Below are 18138 nucleotides of genomic sequence, written 5' to 3'. Positions count from 1 at the left end.
GCAAAAAAGCAAATCCGTTAAAGTTAAAATAAAAGTTTTTTTTTCGTATCACTGCCACATCCTTAAATATTTAGCAAGGACATTTATTTTTGTGATCAGGGGAACCAGGACTATCGATTGACATTATTGGATTTTAAAAATCACTTAAAAAAAATCGCCTGAAATTTTTTAAGGGGTAGGCATAGGAAAATGGCCAAAATTTTCAAAAATCCACTATATCTCGGCCATTTGAAGGACGATCGGGATGTCCTTTGGCACAAAGATAGCTTTAGTCAATACAAACCGACTGACATTTTCAAAAGGACTTCAAGGACCCGAGTTACAAGGACTTTTTCGTATACAATAAATAGCTTATATCTCGCCCGTATCCTGTCGGATCCTTACGAATGTGTCAAGCGACAGATATTGGTGAGCCCTATCATCCTGCCAAAGGACATTCCAATCGACCTTGTAGTTCCTGAGTTATCCTGGAATTTGTAAATTTTAACGTCTTCTCACGTGCCGCTGACCAAAAAATTTCAAGTGTTGGATCCTTAGATGACCCCATGTTTTTTTGATGCAGATCGGTAGAGTTGGTCCTTACGATCATAGCAATATATGTTCTTTGAAAATCCGACTGGATTTGGCGGAGATATAGCTTGTTTTCGGAAAAGGATCCCAGGCGCACCCTAAAAGTATGCTATTAATTTTTTTTCGGCGCCATTGCCAAATTTGAAATTTCAAAATAAACGACGAAGAAACCAAATCCGTTAAAATTAATTTTAGTTTTTTTGCCCATATCTCGGCAACATCCTTAAAGTTTAACAAGAACATATATTTTTGTGATCAGGGGAATCAGGACTATCGATTTATACTAACGGATTTCAAAAATCTTTTAAAAAAATTCACATTAAAATTAGTCAAAAATTGGAAAATCCGCCGTATCTCGGTCATTTGAGGGACGATCGGGATGTCCTTTGGCATAAAGATAGCCTTAATCAATACAAACCGACTGACATTTTCAAAAGGACGAATATCCTTCAAGGATCCAAGTTACAAGGACTTTTTCGTATACAATAAATAGTTTATATCTCAGCCGTATCCTGTCGGATCCTTACGAATCCTGTGTCAAACGACATTTATTGGTGAGGTCTATCACCCTGCCAAAGGACATTCCAATCGTCCTTGTAGTTCCCGAGTTATCCTGCAATTTTTAAATTTTAACATTTTCTCACGTGCCGCGGCCCAAAAAATTTCAAGTGTTGGATCCTTAGATGACCCCATGTTTTTGTGATGCAGATCGGTGTAGTAGGTCCTTACGATCATAGCAATACATGTCCTTTGAAAATCCGACAGGATATGGCGGAGATATAGCTTGTTTTCGAAAAAGGATCCATGGCAAATCCTAAAAGTATGCTATGAATTTTTTTCCCGTTGCCAATTTTAAATTTGAGAATAACTGACAAAAAAGAAAATCCGTTAAAATGCAAGAAATATTATTTTTAATTTTTTTACATAATTTCTGCAAAATGAATTTTAAGGATTTTAAAAATATTTCAATTAAAGATTTCATTTACATTCAAATTAAGGTTTTATAAATATTTAGAACACAAAGCTTTAGTAAGAACTATATTTATGATATAAGCTTATTTTTAATCCTTTTCTTGTTTTTTACAGATATCCTTTTGGGTCCTGAGATCTTACAGTTTTTGATGGACGAACTCAATTGATTCCTTGATAGAAAGAACTCGCAAGCTGAAATGAAATGGAAAAGAATAATTAATAATTATATAATAATAATATTGAATGTACATAACTAACATAACTAACTTTAAAAGGATATTAATAGATGTTTAAATCAGGAAGTAATAAACAGTGGTGAAATAAAGAAGAGAAATTGCTGTTTCCTTAAATTTTTGAGACGGAGATTAATGACAGAATTAATACTTTAAGATCGCATCTATGCCACAGCAATCTAACGCTGGGCACGTTCGCATTGGATGGACGATGTCACTGAACCGGATGCAAGACGCGAAATGTGTTTTACCTGGACTGAGGACCAAGACTTTTTGTATAGAGCACACTGTCAACAACGTCATTGCCATCATCATTATTTTATTTGCTGCTGCTGTTGCTGTTGGTGTTGCTACTGTTGTTGTTATTGGTTGGTTATTAGTTGGAAAGAGTTGACGTAAATTATCGATAGCCATCGATAGTTTATGTCACACCATTGACTTTGATATACGACGAGATTTTGCACAAATCATAAATAACGGCAAATGCGATAATAAATTTGAAATTTCCTGGCGGCAACAGCAAATGATCGTCTTCGTCTTCGTCTCCGTGTGGCCACGACAGTTTCTCGTCTCCATCTCTCTCTCTCTCTCTCTTGGCCAGCAGTCCCCCCATTTGGCATTGGCAAACTCAAAGTGCGCGGCTAGGCCGGCCAAGTGGGCTGACATGACGTCGTCGTCGACGACAAGAGCAACGTGATTGCTGCTGCTGCAGTGCATCGCCTAGTCAAGGGGGGTCAAGGGGGGGGGGGACTGCACCCAAGAGGTGTTTGTCGTACGTGCAATTTATTCATAAATGTTTTAGCCCACATTCAAAGCTCGCACAAGCTCGACGATTTGACGGAGATGAATTCATCTTTGATAGATGATGGATGTGCCGGCTGCAGCGGCAGCCAACATAAGTCATCCGACCAGACCGAGACCCAGCAGCAGCCACAGTCACAGTAGCACTCACAGCTCTCTCTCTCTGTCTCTCTCTCTCTCTCTGTCTCTAACAGCCCTGGCTGCCCAATTCCCCGACACGGTCAGAAGAAGCGAGCTGGTCGCAAGGCAAGCGAAGAGTAGAGCAGGGTAAGGAGTCTTTTGTGACGTCTGAGAAATGTGCAACATCCACGACGTGGCGCACTTGAAGCATCCACTACACACACACATACTGAGAGCACTTTATACTTGCATCAGTCGAGAGGTGGCATATGTGTGTCGTTGTCGTCAGCATCGACATCGGCTATCAATGATATATGGGCGCCGGCTATGTGCGACAATAAGGTAAAATAATGTCGCAGGTGTTCCACAAGACGACGAAAGAGTTTAGATTACCTTATTCTATCAAATCAATCATAACGAGCTTCAATTGAAATTGAAGGCATTAAAAATGTGCTCACATTTGTCTAACTAAATTTGAAGTAACGATTTGTTCTATTCACTAGTTTAAGGCAACCTTTAGGAATGTCAACACTGAGTTGGGAACTGGCACACAAAGACATTTCTCACGATCCCAGCGCGCAGATCCTGCTGTCAAAGTCTGATTGAGATTGGGTTTCAGGATGTGGCGTGCAATCGCAATCATTTGCTGCTATGATCACTCTCAGATAGCTCAGTCACAGTCAATACACACACACACAAAACAAACAGCGAGTTTGTTGCCACGTTCTGTTCGAACCAAAAGACTTTGACATGTCTCCCTTCTTCTCACATCAACTGTTCCTCCTTCCCCCTTTCCTTCTGGCTGCTCTGTTGAACTCTGTTGGCGGAGAAACGTATTTATTTGTCTGTTTTGCATGCATTTCTTTGCTAGTTTCCGTTAAGTCCAATTAAAATTGCCCTATCTGCGATCGGCCAACAAATTGCAGCTGAGGCAATTGCCGACCAGCAGCCAGCAACCAAACAGCCAAACACAGCCAGCAGCCAAGCACCAGCTGCCAAGTCCAAGTCGCAGTCGAAGCCAAACCAGTTGGCTGTCCAGGTCTAAGCAACCAACTAACCAACCTGCAGCGGCAACAACAAATTAAGTGACAAAATGTCAATGCGAAACAAGCAAACACAACAAACAGTCAGTCGTCCACCAAGGAGACCCCAAACGGACCAATGGCCAAATCAACGATCATTACTAGCAACAGAAGAACTATACGACCTGTGGGATACTCTAGCGAACTTAGCTAACTTCGATAAATACATAACACAGAGCAAAAAAAAGGGAAATTATCATAAATTAAAAGAATAATTCAACTAAAGTTTACAGTTAAACTTTAGCATTGAAATGCAAGTTGAAAATTAAGAATAAAAAACTTAAAATATTAAAGTAAAACCCTTGATACGCTTGCTTCTCACATTGACATCTGCAGATATCCATCCACTTTATGCCGCACAGATAAAGCAAGTCAAAGCAGAAGAAGCTCTGTTTACACTGCCCAAGCAAAACAAGTAAGAAAGCTAAAAGCGAGTGTGCTCGACTGTGAAATATCCGCTATCCAATTCGAATAAGAGCAAAATAGTATTTATTTTAAAATATACCGAATTAATACACCAAAAATATCGGAATATACCAAATGCCATAATTGGCATATTGATATAGTAATGCATTCAAAATATACCATACAATACAAAATATACAATGCGATATTTATTTTGAAGTACACCAGAAAAATTCTAAAAAATGTAATGTAAAAAATATACATAGCAAGCACTATATTTAGTATATTGATATAGCACTACATTCAAAATATTCCAGATGATCTGTCAAAGCCATTTTCAAGAATCATAAAGACTATAATTATTTTTGTATGTCTAAAAATTACGCTTGGTTTTTGATTTTCATGGATTTGCGGTAACGGAATTGCGAGGGGCAATAAATTTAAACAAACTTGATCTGCGTGCAAACATATTGAAATCTATATCTCTTGTAGTCTGTGAGATATAGGTATTCATACAGGCGGACAGACAGACAGACGGACATGGCTATAACGTATCGGCTGCTGATGGCTTCTTCTGCCTGTTACATACATTTCATAGATGTACAAAAAGTTATAATACCCTTCTACCTTATGGATTGCGGGTATAAGAAAAGGCAAAAGCCTCGCAGAGTGTGCTTGTGATGCACGTGAAATTTATTAATGTAAGCAACTTGACACATTTGGCAGCACGGGCAGCGCTGATGTTGCCTGTCCCCGGCAAGTGTCATGTGCGCACAAAATTTGCAAGCAACTGCGACAACAGCAACCAAATTAACAACAACAACAACAACAACAGTGCAGCCAATCATTCAGATCGAGTTGATCGCAAGAAAGAGAGAGAGGGAGAGAAAGAGTCGAAGTGAACGAACGACGAGGCAGGCGACAAGAAAAATCAATTAGTGAGCGACATGTGACGATAATAATGCCAACAATAAAAATTGCACTCTTGCCACAATGTGGCTTAAAGCCAACAAAGATAGAGAGAAAGAGAGAGAGAGAAGGAGAGATAGATAGGTAGTTGTACTCACCTCGCAGAGTATCTGTATCTTTGTATCTTTCCTCTGTGTGTGTGTGTGTGTGTTTCGAGTTTGAAGCCGTTGACTTTGATCAGCTCAGCGCCTCGGTGCAATCGATCCGCCTTCACTTTGTGCCAGCCAATTTCAATTTCCGCAGAAGAAGAAGTAGAAAAATAAAAAACTAGTCGCTGGGAACTCGAATCAAAACTCTCCCGTAACGTCAGCATCGAAGTGTTCCCGAACTGTGGCGGAATGCAAATAAACAAAATGTAATGTAAGTGAATGTGTTGCAGTTGTTGAAGGTGTGTGTGTGTATGCATGTGTTAGTGGGATCCCAAAAAGAGTGAGGGAACTGCCCCAGAGAGCCTAACGAATGGGGGCCAAGAGTCAACCTGCGATCGTTCGATACAAAATTGATTGTTCGTCGTAAATTGAATTTGTGGCATTTGCCAGTCTCGAAATTTATGTGCGTTTCCAATAATTCTCTCTCTCTTTTTTTCAATCAACCTCAAAACTCAAACACACAGCCGACCAATCGAGCAAACGATTGCAGAACGCCGGATGGCCAAAAGGAATTTGTTGGTTAGCAGAAAACGAGCTCACAACAACAACAACAGCAGCAGCAATAACAATCTCTGGATATTGTGGAATTGGATCAGGTTAGACGAAACGAGTTCTTGGAAAGCGAAAGCAAAAAGAGTGTGAAATTATTGAAATATCAAATGATAAAGAAGCTAATTAAAGTTGTAGGTTTATGAAAAAGATATTAGCATTAAAAGAGCAGATGATAATTAAATGAATTTAAAGATAGATAATTATGTCTTCAAATTAAATGGAATGATAAACTAGTTTAACGTGTCAATTTTTGTTGCAACTGAATCTTCTCCCAAACAAATTGCAACAAAACATAAAGAATAAGTAAAGATGATTATATATTAAATGAACTGAAATGATTTGATAATCTAGTCTACAAAATAATACAAAATATAAAATTCAACTTTGTTGCATCTGAAAATCAAATCTCCTTTAAATCAAGTTACAAAATAAAAAAAGAAAAGAAAGCAACAGTCGAGTGTACTCGACTGTGAGATACCCGCTACCTACTTTGAATAAAAACAAAACAGTCTGGTAAAAATTGTAAAATTTACCACAAAATGTACGAGAGCTATTTTAGGTATACAGTATTAAATTCAAAATATACCAACTTTCCAAAGTAACTTAAACTATGTAAGCAAGTATATTTTTTTAAACAATTTTCATCAGATTGTAACGAAATTTCTGGAATCGTAAATACTATACCTAAATACCTAATAGTTATTATTCAATGTACCAACAACCCTTCTACCCTATGGGTACCGGGTATAATAAAAGCCCAAAGTAACAGCAAATGAAATATGTTAATAAGAAAATCCTCTTGTAATATTTCTTTGCTTATTAAGACATAAAACACGCCTAAGAGTTCACAATTTAAAGATATTAATCTAGCAACTCCCTTTTGAAACCCAACACAAAACAAGAAAAAAACGCAGCTCGTGCTTTTGGCTGCAGGAAATGTCTGAAGTGTCGTCGAGCCTTCAAATGCGTTTTCGACACGCGATGAAATGTTCCGTCCGTTTCCCCTTCACTTCACTTCACTTCACTTCAGTTTCCCCACCTCGAACTCTTGCGACTTTTTCCTGGCATTGTCTAATGCCATTTTCTTTTCATTTGGCATTCAAGGCCTCCTTGGGTTTGGTGGGTTGCAAAGTTTTCTCTCGCTAGCTAGCGACAATTTTTCGCGGCGGCTGTTTTCTTAATTTCTGATTGAACTTTTCTGTTGACGGAATTGAGTGTCATCCTCACTTTCTCCCCTCTTTGTGTCTGTCTGGGTGAAAACAATCGAGTGAATGAATTTGTACGAAACAGATGTGTTATTTCTCTCCCCCCTGCTGCATGTGGCACTGCAATTGTCTTTTTCTGTATTTTTGTCAAACCGCAAGACGCAATTGTCTGGCATTTGCCTCCCGTTCTTCCCTTTCTCCCAATTCCTTCTGCTATGCCAAAAATTAAAGTCCAAAACATTTGAACGAGAGACAAAAAAGAAGCTGTCTGCATTTTGGGCTATTTTATGCAAATAAGTTCAATCACCTTTCAGTCAATCAGACAAACTGTAGCGGAAGGATTCCTCTCAATAGAGAGAAACTGCTGCCTGCAAATGGAATCGAAGTGAAGCAGAGAGAAAGAGAGGGGAGGCAGAGGGGGGGGGGAAGGGAGCATGGCAGCTCGTCAATTTTCGTTCAGAGCACTTTCAATTTATTTTGCAGTCTGCCTCTGCCTCCCACTTGAGTTATTTACCCTTTTGCCGCTGTCACAATCTGCAACACCCATCTGCTTTGATGCCCAGTCGATGGACCTTGTGTGTGTGTATAGATGTGTGTGTATGGGCGGATTGGCTGTCAGTTGGACGGTCAGTCTGTCACTCAATCGAGTCTCGAACTCGGACTCGGACTCGAGTAACGAGTTCGTCTTCTTTTGCTTGCCCAAAGGATTTTCAATCGAATCTGTCAAATATCACAACCTTCAATCAAACCCGAAAAAGCTCTGCAGCAGCTCATTTTTCATTCTGCTTCGCTCGAAGATGATGAAACAACCCCGCAGGACAGCAAAGTAGAGAACAGAACAGGACACGCATGTGACAACAAACGAATTGACAATGGACAACGCTGACAACCCTGACAAGCAGCATACAAATCGCCACACACACACATACACACACAGAGAGAAGGCGGAAGGATAAATCATTCTCGGCTACCGGTTTTATGGCCAACGACGCGTCGTCCTTTCGATATATGTTATATATTTCATATTTTCAATTTATTTTCGCAATTTATTCCAACACATTGTGAAACAATTTATGGCTGCAACTAGCAGAAAATCGAAAAGAAGCGAGCGAGCGAGAGATCAAGCTACAGCTGACCCTTTGACTCCCTAACTCCTCACTCCCTCCCTCTTCTTCGTTCACAATTCTAATTAGACAATCTTGATGGCACATCAACGCTGGTCAGCTGAACGAAGGTGAACCTGAATCCAGCAGACATCAAAGTTAAGAGCTGCTGCTGCTGCTGTCGTTGACGAAGATGTCAAGCACAAGTCGACGACAGGATAACGCTGAACCATCTTCTTACTGTCTCTCCTTTCGTCTGTCTGTCTGTCCGTCTGTCTGTCGAGCGACACACATATTTTTCTTTTCTTTAGGTTTTTGCTTTCATACGCCACTTGCTTTTCATTTATCACAAATCCTTTATCTATCCACTCAGGGACATCATCTTGCACAACAACTTCGCCATCGCCATCGTCTTCATCTTGGCCAGCATTCCCTCTTCTCTTCTCTCCTCTCCTCGCCCCTTCACTATCGGTCTTCTGACCTCTTGTTGGTTGAGCCAGCCACCCGCATGTGCATTGGAGCAGATAACAAAGATCCTTCAACGGATTGACAACTGGAGGCGAGTAACTTTGTAATTTCTCATGCTTCAAAGTCGAGACGACGCTGACGCCAACGCCAACGCCACCAACAAGCACTCTTCACTTTTTCTTTACTTTTTAGATCCGTTTCGATATACTCTCCCCCTTTTTATTTCTGCTATAGACAATAGTGTTGGGGTATATGGAAAATGTCATTTAATTTGCGAACATCGCGAGATGGAAGATGACAATGAGAAGGAGTGCAGAAAAAGGGTTTCGAAAAGGTTTTTAAAAATTGAGATAAGTATATGAATGAATGGTTTGGAAAGAGTAAAAGATATAAATATTTGTAGTAGAGAATATAGACAGAGAGAGAGGGGGAATCCCTGATCACAAAGACAACTTTTAAAATTATGCATTTCGGCAATTCAATCCTGAAGATAATATATGAAATAATAACTATCTTTCATTCAAAAAAAGTGTTATCATAATATCAGTTCTTTAAATAAACATTGCTTTCATGAGAGAATAAAAAAGTTGACAATAGATTTTAGAGATATAGATAAATATAAAATTAGTGGAAGATAGATATAACATTATTATGTTATTATATACATCATTATATATCATTAAAAAGTTAACTTTCTTATAATGCTTTTTATACTATTTATAGAATCCATTCTGTCATTAAGTCAGCTCTTTATATTATCCTTTCCCCAACCAAACCTAACTCTACTCTTTAACTACTTTTCCTTTTACTTTTCCCATGCAATCAGAGTATATTCACTATTCGTTCTCACAACTTCTCGCTGCTATATATAGCACATATAAGAACGTGTATATATCATGTATATATATAGAAATATGATGTGTCTGCCCATCGGTTAACATGCCTGCGTAGGTGTGTGTGTGTGTGTGAGTGAATGTCCTTTGTGCGGCAAAAGGTCCTTCATTAGAAAAATTTTCAACTTGTCATCTTTTTCGTCATCAACTCAACTCAATCTCAAGTCAAACCAAACGGCTGTTGCCTTTGCTGCTCTGCTGTCGCTTTACATCTCGTCAGGATGTTTCTGCAGCCTGTCCTCTGTCCCCCACTCCCTCCCTTGTCCTTCGTCTGATGTGTGCCAACTTGTCCAATATTGTCCCTTTTCCTTATGCTTTTCATTTGTCCATCTTCTGCTTGTACTTCTCTGCTTCTATTTCTCTACGTTCAACTTTCATTTCTTCTCGCTCCTTCAGCCCCCTTCTCGCCCACTCTCAGGCGTCGTCGCATCCTTTTGGCCTCTTGGCTTGTATCCATCCTTGCCTTGCCTTGCCGATGCCAAATGCGCTCCTTTTCAAATAATTTTTGTTGTTTTTGTGCCCAGCCGTCTCTGATGAAGGGTCGTCTGTCGTCTCATCCAGGACAGAGTTCGTCACTTTTGAGTTTTGGTTTGACGAACTTCGTCCTCTCGTTATCCTCGCTTCGAAAAATTAAATAGAAATTTGACTAGCTGCTGCTGCTGCTTCTGCTGCTATTTTCTGATGATGCTGCAGGTTTTTGCCAGGTTTTCCGACACAAAAAAACACAAAAACCAAAAAGCCCACAAAAAAAACTTTATCAAATTCCTGTTAATTGAAATGTTGATTTTAGTTGCGAGGCTAACAAATTGCAACGACACAAAAGGACTCAAACTCACACACACACACACACACACACAGAGACAAACAGACACATCTATCAATTTAAAAGTGCAAGCACAAAAGGTTTCTCGGGTGCCTTTAAAAATGAATTTGTGCAATTACAGACAGTTGGATATTAAGGATTTTGTGGGGCATCCTTCATGAACTGCAATACAGCAAAGGTTAAACAGGAAACGAAGAGAGAAAGGACTTAATAAATTTGAGCTTAAAGTGAGCTACAACACACAATGGATGTAAATAAATAAATGAATATACAATGAACAAGTTGCAAGTTCAACTCATAATCACAAGTTGCAGCTTTTTAATAGAGAAACCATTAGAGTGATGGCTCCATTTGTTTTGAAGTTGTCAAGGATTAAAGACGCCATCAGGCCAAACAAACTACAGTCCTTTGCATGTTAACGACTTTAGAGTGCAGTGAAAGTAGTTCAATAGATAATTCTTTTGATGAGAATAGGAAAAATTAACACTAGGGGTACTAAATTATCAATTAGTTGAGATAATAGAAACATACTACATATACAAATAATTCCTCAGCCGTTTATTATAGATTTCAATCAAGCAATCGCTGACTTTTCTTATGGAATTCAGCCATGAATTCACCAAGGATGTATTACAATAAAAATAAAATTGAAAATAAGTCAAATAAATAATAATTAATTAATAAATTTCTTATGAAACTATTGACTTATTAGAAGTCAATCTTTTCTTTCGATTGTAGATTTCAATCAACCTATCACTGACTTCAAACAAAATATTTACTAAAAAGAAAGTGTGTTAAACAAATAACAAAAACTTAGTACGTCTCAACAGAATTCTATCAACCAATCGCTGACTTTTCCAATGGAACTCCGCAATAAATTCCATCAGAATATATTGCAATCAAAATATTCTTTACTGAAACTGTGTTAAACAAACAACAAAAAATAAATATATAAGCAACTTTCGCTCACTTGTTTTGTGTGGTTTTATAAATTCTTAAAAACTTGTAATATTTTTTATTGCACATGGTACAAAGTGTCATCCAACACACACGCACACACGCACACACACATACACACTTGCTTTGTCTGCGTTTATTGGACACGCTTGACATTTTGTCCAGTGCTGGACATTAACTGTACCGTTACATTATATTATGTGGCAGTGTCAACACAGCAGCAGCATCAGCAGAGCAGCTGACCGAAGCTAGAGAGGAGGTGAAGAGAAATGCGAGGGAAGGAACGAGAACAAGCAGAGGACGAAAAGGAAAATAAACCAAAGTTGACAAACTGACGAACTCGGCGGCGGCGCACGCTTCATTCAATCTTTCAAAAGAGGACAAGAGGGCGTCGAGGTGGCTCGATGAAATGAATGACCAAACGGAAGGAGAAGGGGGCAGAGAGCAGCCAACAGCCAGGCAACAACTCAACGAACCCAACGCCAACATTGCTCACTCTACTCTCCACTTGAGCAACAACAACAACAACAAGAATACAACTAAATACACTTCAAAAGAATAAGTTGACAGCTGACGATGACTTGTCAGAGACAGGTTTCTATCCTTTCATACACACATAATGTGCACCGCACTCTTTTCTTTTTCCTCCCCCCAAACTACCCAAAGTGTCCAACGTCCAGACAATCAACACAGGGATAGAGCAGACATGAATGAGGAGAGGAGAGTAGGAGAAAGCGAAGCAAGACTGAGGCGAACGCATGTCCTGCCAGTTGACGGACATCAGCAGGACAGGACAGGCCTGAACTTTCCTATCCTTCTACAGCACTGAGTGCACAGCACAGCACAGCAGTTGTCTTCCCCCTCTGCCCTTCCCCTTCTCGCTCCTCACTCAACCTGCTGTTACCTTAGGGATAATGATTTTTCAGTCAAGTGAAAATAATTTTTAAAGTAAACAGACAATTTCAGCTCCTTTTGCTGTCCTCTCCTGTTCTGTCCTGTTGCTTGCATAAATTTCCAACAGGACGCGCCTCAGCAGCAAAGTGTGGGCAATCAACTTGCTGCTGGGAAGGGGGGAGGGAAACTTCAAGTTGACCAAATAATTGCGGCTCTTATGAAACTGTCCGGCAACTACTTATGCCCAGGCCAAGTGTGCAGTTGACCAAGTTTAAGGACACACAAGTGGAGAGAACAGCGATTGAAAGGTTCACGCTGGTCTCTTAATAATAACAATAATCATAGGTAGTAAATAATACAACTAAGACTTCGAATTGCAGTCGTCCTTGGCAGTGTAAAATAGAATGCAACGAAAACCGATTTGCAACTCAAGTTCAGCGCTAAATAGCAAAAGCAGAAGGACGTCAATCTGTCAACCCGTTTGCTCATTTGGCCAGACAGGATGTCAGTCAGTCAGTCAGTCATTCAAGCCAGCAGTCAGTCAGTCAATCAGTCACTCACTCAATCCATTCAATTCCATTTCAGACCTGCTGAGGTTGAGTGCCTCGGTTCCGTTTAGTTTCAGTTTTGGACGAGGCGCTGTCAATTTAAAATAGAAAATTTATAGAGCAGACAAAATGATGGACAGCCCTCGGTGTGTGTATGTGTGTGTGTGTGTGTCGCTCTCTCTCTCTCTCTCTTCCCCTTCTCAATCACTCAAGCTAGCTCTCTCTTTCGGTCTGTCTGTCTGTTGCTTTGTGCAAGGTGAGCTTGGGTAAGGTGGACTTACATTGTTAGAGAGCAACTTTGGGTGGAACGGAACTGCAACTCGCCAACTGACTGACTGACTGACGGACGGACGAACTGACTGAGTGAGTGACGGACTGGCAAATTGACAGACAGCTTGATAGACAGATGAGATTAAATAACTTGTAGAGGTTTATATTATATATACTTATGTGTACCATGTACACTTACTTACATATATCACACACAAATGCGCGTCCTGCGCACGTACCAAATGAATGCGAATCCTTCATCGTCCTGTGTGCTGTGCTCTGTGTGGCAAAAAGTTTTTGCGCTCGCCACGGCGATTTGTCAGTGGCAGGAAAACTTAGTTTTGGAGTTTTGCTTTTGTTTCGCTTGTGTTTCGTCAATCAAAATTACGTGACGTTTTTTGCATTCGTCGTCATTCAATGGACGTCATAAGTGCCAACGAACAGATAGACAGCGTGTGTTTGGTGTGTGTGTTTGGGAGACGAATGGGCGAGGCACGTGTTTACATCTAATTCCAAAAACTGTATCGATTTTGAAGCTTTGGCATCGCTTCGATTCCAAATGCTGTAAATAAATTGTAGAAATTATATATTTTTAGCCAGCCAAAAGTTAATGCACATTAATAATGCATTTCGATGCATGATAATTTGACAAACAAAAACCGAAACTGGAATGCCAGCTAGTGAGCACATCCGACAAGTTGATTGATAGATTTTACTCACTTGGCGACACAACTCGAGCGGAAGTGGCACTTGATCCATGATGCTGCCTGCCTTCTGCCTTTTGCCTCCTGCCTCGTTTCGTTCTCTCGTTTATCCGATGCCTTGGCTTGGCCATTTGCTCGATGATATATCACTGACATCTGAAAAATATGAAAAACTAAACAGTGTGAGTGTTGTGAATACACAGCTCGCCCCTTCCCTTCCCTTCCCTTCTCTTCCATTTCATATCAGCCTTCAGTTTAGGCCGACGAGACGCGATTCGTGTGAGTTTTGGATGCGGATTTTGCGAAACAAATGAAGCAATAAATTTAGCTGACAAAAAACAAGCAGCGTATCCAACAAGTGCATATGTGTTGGTAATTGTATATGAGTATAAGTTTGTCTGTCTGTCTGTCCGTCCGTCTCTCTGGCAGCAAGTACATGCCGCTAAGTACGCGGGAATTTAGACTAAGTGCCTGCATGTGAACATGAATGTGGATGGATGGATAATACCCCCCAGCGCTAGCTGACGCTTCGATGCGGACGTGGACTCTGCTTCTCTCTATATATACACACATCTCTGTGTGTGTGTGTGTGTCGACATGGCCAAGTCAAGTCAAGTCGCATAGCCGACCGTGTGTGTTTATATATCACTCACATGTATGTCAGATGACAAACAACTGACAAGTGACAAGCTTCAGCGTCACCGTCAACGTCGCCAGTCTTTCGCCTGTGGACGATGCTGCTGTCGCTGCTGCCGGGTTCTCTCTGCTCCTCTCTGCATCTCTGCCTCTCTTAGTAGCTGTGCACAACCTGAACTGTGTTGCCCCGCACAGTGGAACTCAATTAAAGCCGGCCGAAGCTGAGGCCAGACACGACATTTTATTCATTTATGGTAGTTGCCACACAGCTGAATGGACACAGAGCACTCGACAGCTCAAATTGAATCTGCAAGCAAAAGAGCACAACATGTTTACTAACTATCAAGGTGGATATTAAAATAGTCATGAATATGTATCAATAAGCATTGCAGGTAGCATTTAACCAAATTAAAATATTGTTTATCAAGTCTAATGTGCTTACAACTGACTTCTTAATGCTTAAAGGCACATTAAAGATAACTAGTTGAAAAACAATCTCATTTAATTGCATTTTTAAATAACTGCTGTCCTCGTTGTGTTCTACAGAATTATACTATATTAATGGTACAATATATATATAAACTTTTTAGTATATAAACTTAACATAGACCTTGTGAACACAAAGTGTAAATTTTAGAATATTAATAAAAACCTATAAATACTTTACGAACTGTTGAATAATATTCAAAATTATGAAATCATAATCACTACAATTTGTCTACTAAGAAGATTCGCCCTCGACTAGCTTGTTTTTCTTTCTTATGCTTGATGTCAATCACGCAATCTTCAATCCATTTAGTTTAATATTTAGTAAATACTTAACGATCTGTTGAATAATATTACAAATTATCATGTTATAATCACTACAATTTGTCTATTGAGAAGATTCGCCTCTGACTCACTTCTTATGCTTGATCTCAATCACACAGTCGTCAATCAATCTGGTTTAATATTGCTATTTAGAAAATACTTTACGAGCTGTTGAATAATATTAGAAATTATAAAACTCTTACCACTATAATTTGATTTTTTAGAAAATTCACCTTCTTTCTTATGCTTGATCTCAATCACACAATCTTCAATCAACCTGGTATCCACTGTGAGAATGCAGCAACTGATGTGTCTCATGGCGACACTTTGCTTTTTTATTCTGTGTGTTTTGGCAGCGAATTATGATGATTATGATGATGAACGCGTGGTTGTCCGATTTGCTTGGTCGCCTCTTGCCAATTGCAACTGTCCGTCTCTCTCTCCCCCCGTCCGTCCGTCCGTGTGTCTGTCCATCTCATCCAAATCCCTCTCGCAGATTGTCAACATGACAGCATCAGCAGCGACAACGGCGGCAGCAAACGTTAAAGAAATGTGGCAATTCTGAGGAATTTCCTTTTTGCCACGAAAGCAGGCAGGCAGGCAATTGTCTGTTGCGTCTGCCTCAATTTTATTATTTTGTTTTGGGGAGAGGAGCTCTAGCTGAGCCAGTAAAGCCGTGTGGCGAGACGAGATGTAAATCACTTGATGCCCTCGGCAATCCGAGCGAGTGTCAAAATATTAAGAAGCCCAATTAGACGTTGCCACCTGTCAGCAGTTCGTCATCTCCATTCGAGAATATGACATTCATTCATACGCCACAATGACGAAGTAGACGAAACGACTCAGCTGACGATTTATATTGCGTTCGTTCGTTCGTTCACTCGCTTCCCACCAAAAACTGACACGAGAAACAGACAGAGAGAAAGAGAGTGAAGCGTCAGACGCGACGGCCATAAAACGATGCGGCCAAATGTTGCGCGGATTTATGAATTTATGCTTTATTTTCGTTTTTGGACCATGACACATTACATATTTATGACATCAACTTGTGGCCCACAAATGCGACAACAATTCTAGTAGCTACATGAAAATGAAATGGCCAAGAAATTGGTTCCAAGAACTTTTGCTGGATATATTGGCGTCAAATTCGCGGAACTAATTTACACGCAGCTATTCTGCGAGAACTTGTAGGAAGAGTTGTTCAATTTGGTACATTTGAGGGAAATGTCGTATAATCTTAACTATTGCTAATTATATTTTTTACAATTGTACAACTTTAGTTCGCTGTTTCGTATGTACAGAAGAGGGTACATAATATTTAGTACACTGTGGTGGAAGTGGGTGTTTTTTTTTATATTTGTACCGAAATTGGTATACGATTGACTCCATAATCATTGGCAGACTTCTAAGGAATTTAATATACGATTTTGCTAATCTGACGCATTTTGTACAATTATATGTTAGATGGGACATTCTTTTAAAATATTAGCTTTACTTGAAAATGGTAATTTATTTATTGGTTCGTACCACTTTTGGTACATTTGCGACTCTCGTTTCACATTTGGTACATTTGCAACGTTCATACCACTTTTGATACATTTAACATTTGACACATTTATCTCATTAGTACATAAAAAATGTTGGTACTTACAGAGAGTATTTACCTATGTGTGTTCCCACTGTAGCTTCATTCAAGTTGAACCAAAGTGCAGATAGCAAGCAAGTGATCTAATGCATGAGGTTGGCCATCCACTTGGCAAGCATCACTCAATCAACCCAACGAGACGACGACAGCGATGCGCTGGCAACAGCAACAACATTAACATCAACATTAGCAGCCATAACAATAACAACATTGGCACTTTTCACAGCAGCAGCCACAGCATAGCACAGCACAGCAAAGGAAAAGCAACAACTAGTGTGCCGTGCGATATGAGGCGTTTTTTTCTTTCGCATTTTCAATTCCGACATTTCTTGTTGTGACAGTCACGGTGACAATTTGCAGCAACGCGTTGCATGCGACAACATTGTCAAGATATGGTGGCCGCGGACTCTTCACACACACGACAGCAGACACATCTTAGCCGAGAGAGATTGCTTTACTTGAATTGACACATATTTTTGGCCAATTTGTTTACGCACAATTGCAAACTAGTGCACAAGTATAAATGTATAGTTTTATAAACACTTTACATTTCACAATTCATGAAATTACGCTACACACTTACACGCACTAGTTTTTCGCGGAAATTTTCTAAAGCTCTAAGCTGCGATTTATGACAACGCAGGCAAGGTTCGGCAGTATCGATAGTGTTAAGCACGCGTGACTTCACAAGCTATCGATATGCTCTCACGACACGCTGTCTTGCCGAACATTCGATTTTAGTTTCAGTTGTTGGCAATCAGTGCTTCACTCTAGAGGTGAACTATCGATAGTGAGCGATTATTTTCCTCAAACCATCGGTAGTGTGATGCTTTTTTAATTGTTAAATGTAAAAAAAGCTGTAAAATGAAATTTAAACAAAACTTTATTATATTCTTAAATCTTAAAAATAAAAAATATATTTAATTTGTTGCTTTAGGTGATCTCTTAAATTTGACGTGTTCCCACTCGTCCTGTATTCCTTTCCGCAATTCAGACACTTCGCCAGTTTCTTATCGTCAGATCGCTTGAAGTACTTCCATACCTTCGATATCCATTTCTTACGTTTGAGGGCTTCTTGCTGAGTGTTTCTTGGGTCCGAGTCAGCGCTGCTGCATTCACATGTTACTTCGACGTCACTGCTAGGAGTAGTTGAGTCGTTTTGCTTTAATTGAAAAAAACACGTTTTGAATACTTAAAATAAAACTTACAAATACTCTTGCACTTACCTTTTTCCACTATATTTTGCTATATTTGCTTTCCACTATATTTTTGCTTTCCACTTTCAACTATATTTTTTCTTTGTGATTTGAGACGCCGCGTGCAAAACTA

The 18138-nt window shown here is 39.6% G+C and overlaps 2 long non-coding RNA genes across 5 annotated transcripts in view; one reads left to right on the top strand and one right to left on the bottom strand.

Annotated features, from left to right (window-relative positions):
- The window catches only part of LOC133837600 (uncharacterized), a 65280-nt gene extending 63259 nt beyond the window's left edge, over positions 1 to 2021 (top strand). For both annotated transcript variants that reach the window (XR_009893835.1, XR_009893834.1), the window contains one exon: positions 1657 to 2021. This is a non-coding gene — a long non-coding RNA (uncharacterized LOC133837600). The remainder of the gene's footprint in view (positions 1 to 1656) is intronic.
- LOC133837593 (uncharacterized) lies at positions 1517 to 17429 on the bottom strand. Of its 3 annotated transcripts, none has more exons than XR_009893831.1 (6): positions 15398 to 15806; positions 14372 to 14661; positions 13735 to 13874; positions 13218 to 13576; positions 5251 to 5480; positions 1519 to 1734 (listed from the first exon to the last, which is right to left on the bottom strand). It is a non-coding gene; the product is annotated as an uncharacterized LOC133837593 (long non-coding RNA). The 3 variants fall into 3 exon arrangements; XR_009893830.1 differs by lacking the exon at positions 15398 to 15806 and adding an exon at positions 16816 to 17427 and having other exon boundaries at positions 1520 to 1734; XR_009893832.1 differs by lacking the exons at positions 14372 to 14661; positions 15398 to 15806 and adding an exon at positions 16816 to 17429 and having other exon boundaries at positions 1517 to 1734.
- Between the last annotated feature and the right edge of the window lie 709 nt (positions 17430 to 18138).

This window comes from Drosophila sulfurigaster, chromosome 2L, assembly GCF_023558435.1.
Source record: "Drosophila sulfurigaster albostrigata strain 15112-1811.04 chromosome 2L, ASM2355843v2, whole genome shotgun sequence".
In the NCBI taxonomy this organism is placed as follows: domain Eukaryota; kingdom Metazoa; phylum Arthropoda; class Insecta; order Diptera; family Drosophilidae; genus Drosophila; species Drosophila sulfurigaster.
This window is presented reverse-complemented; position numbering and strand designations above follow the sequence as displayed.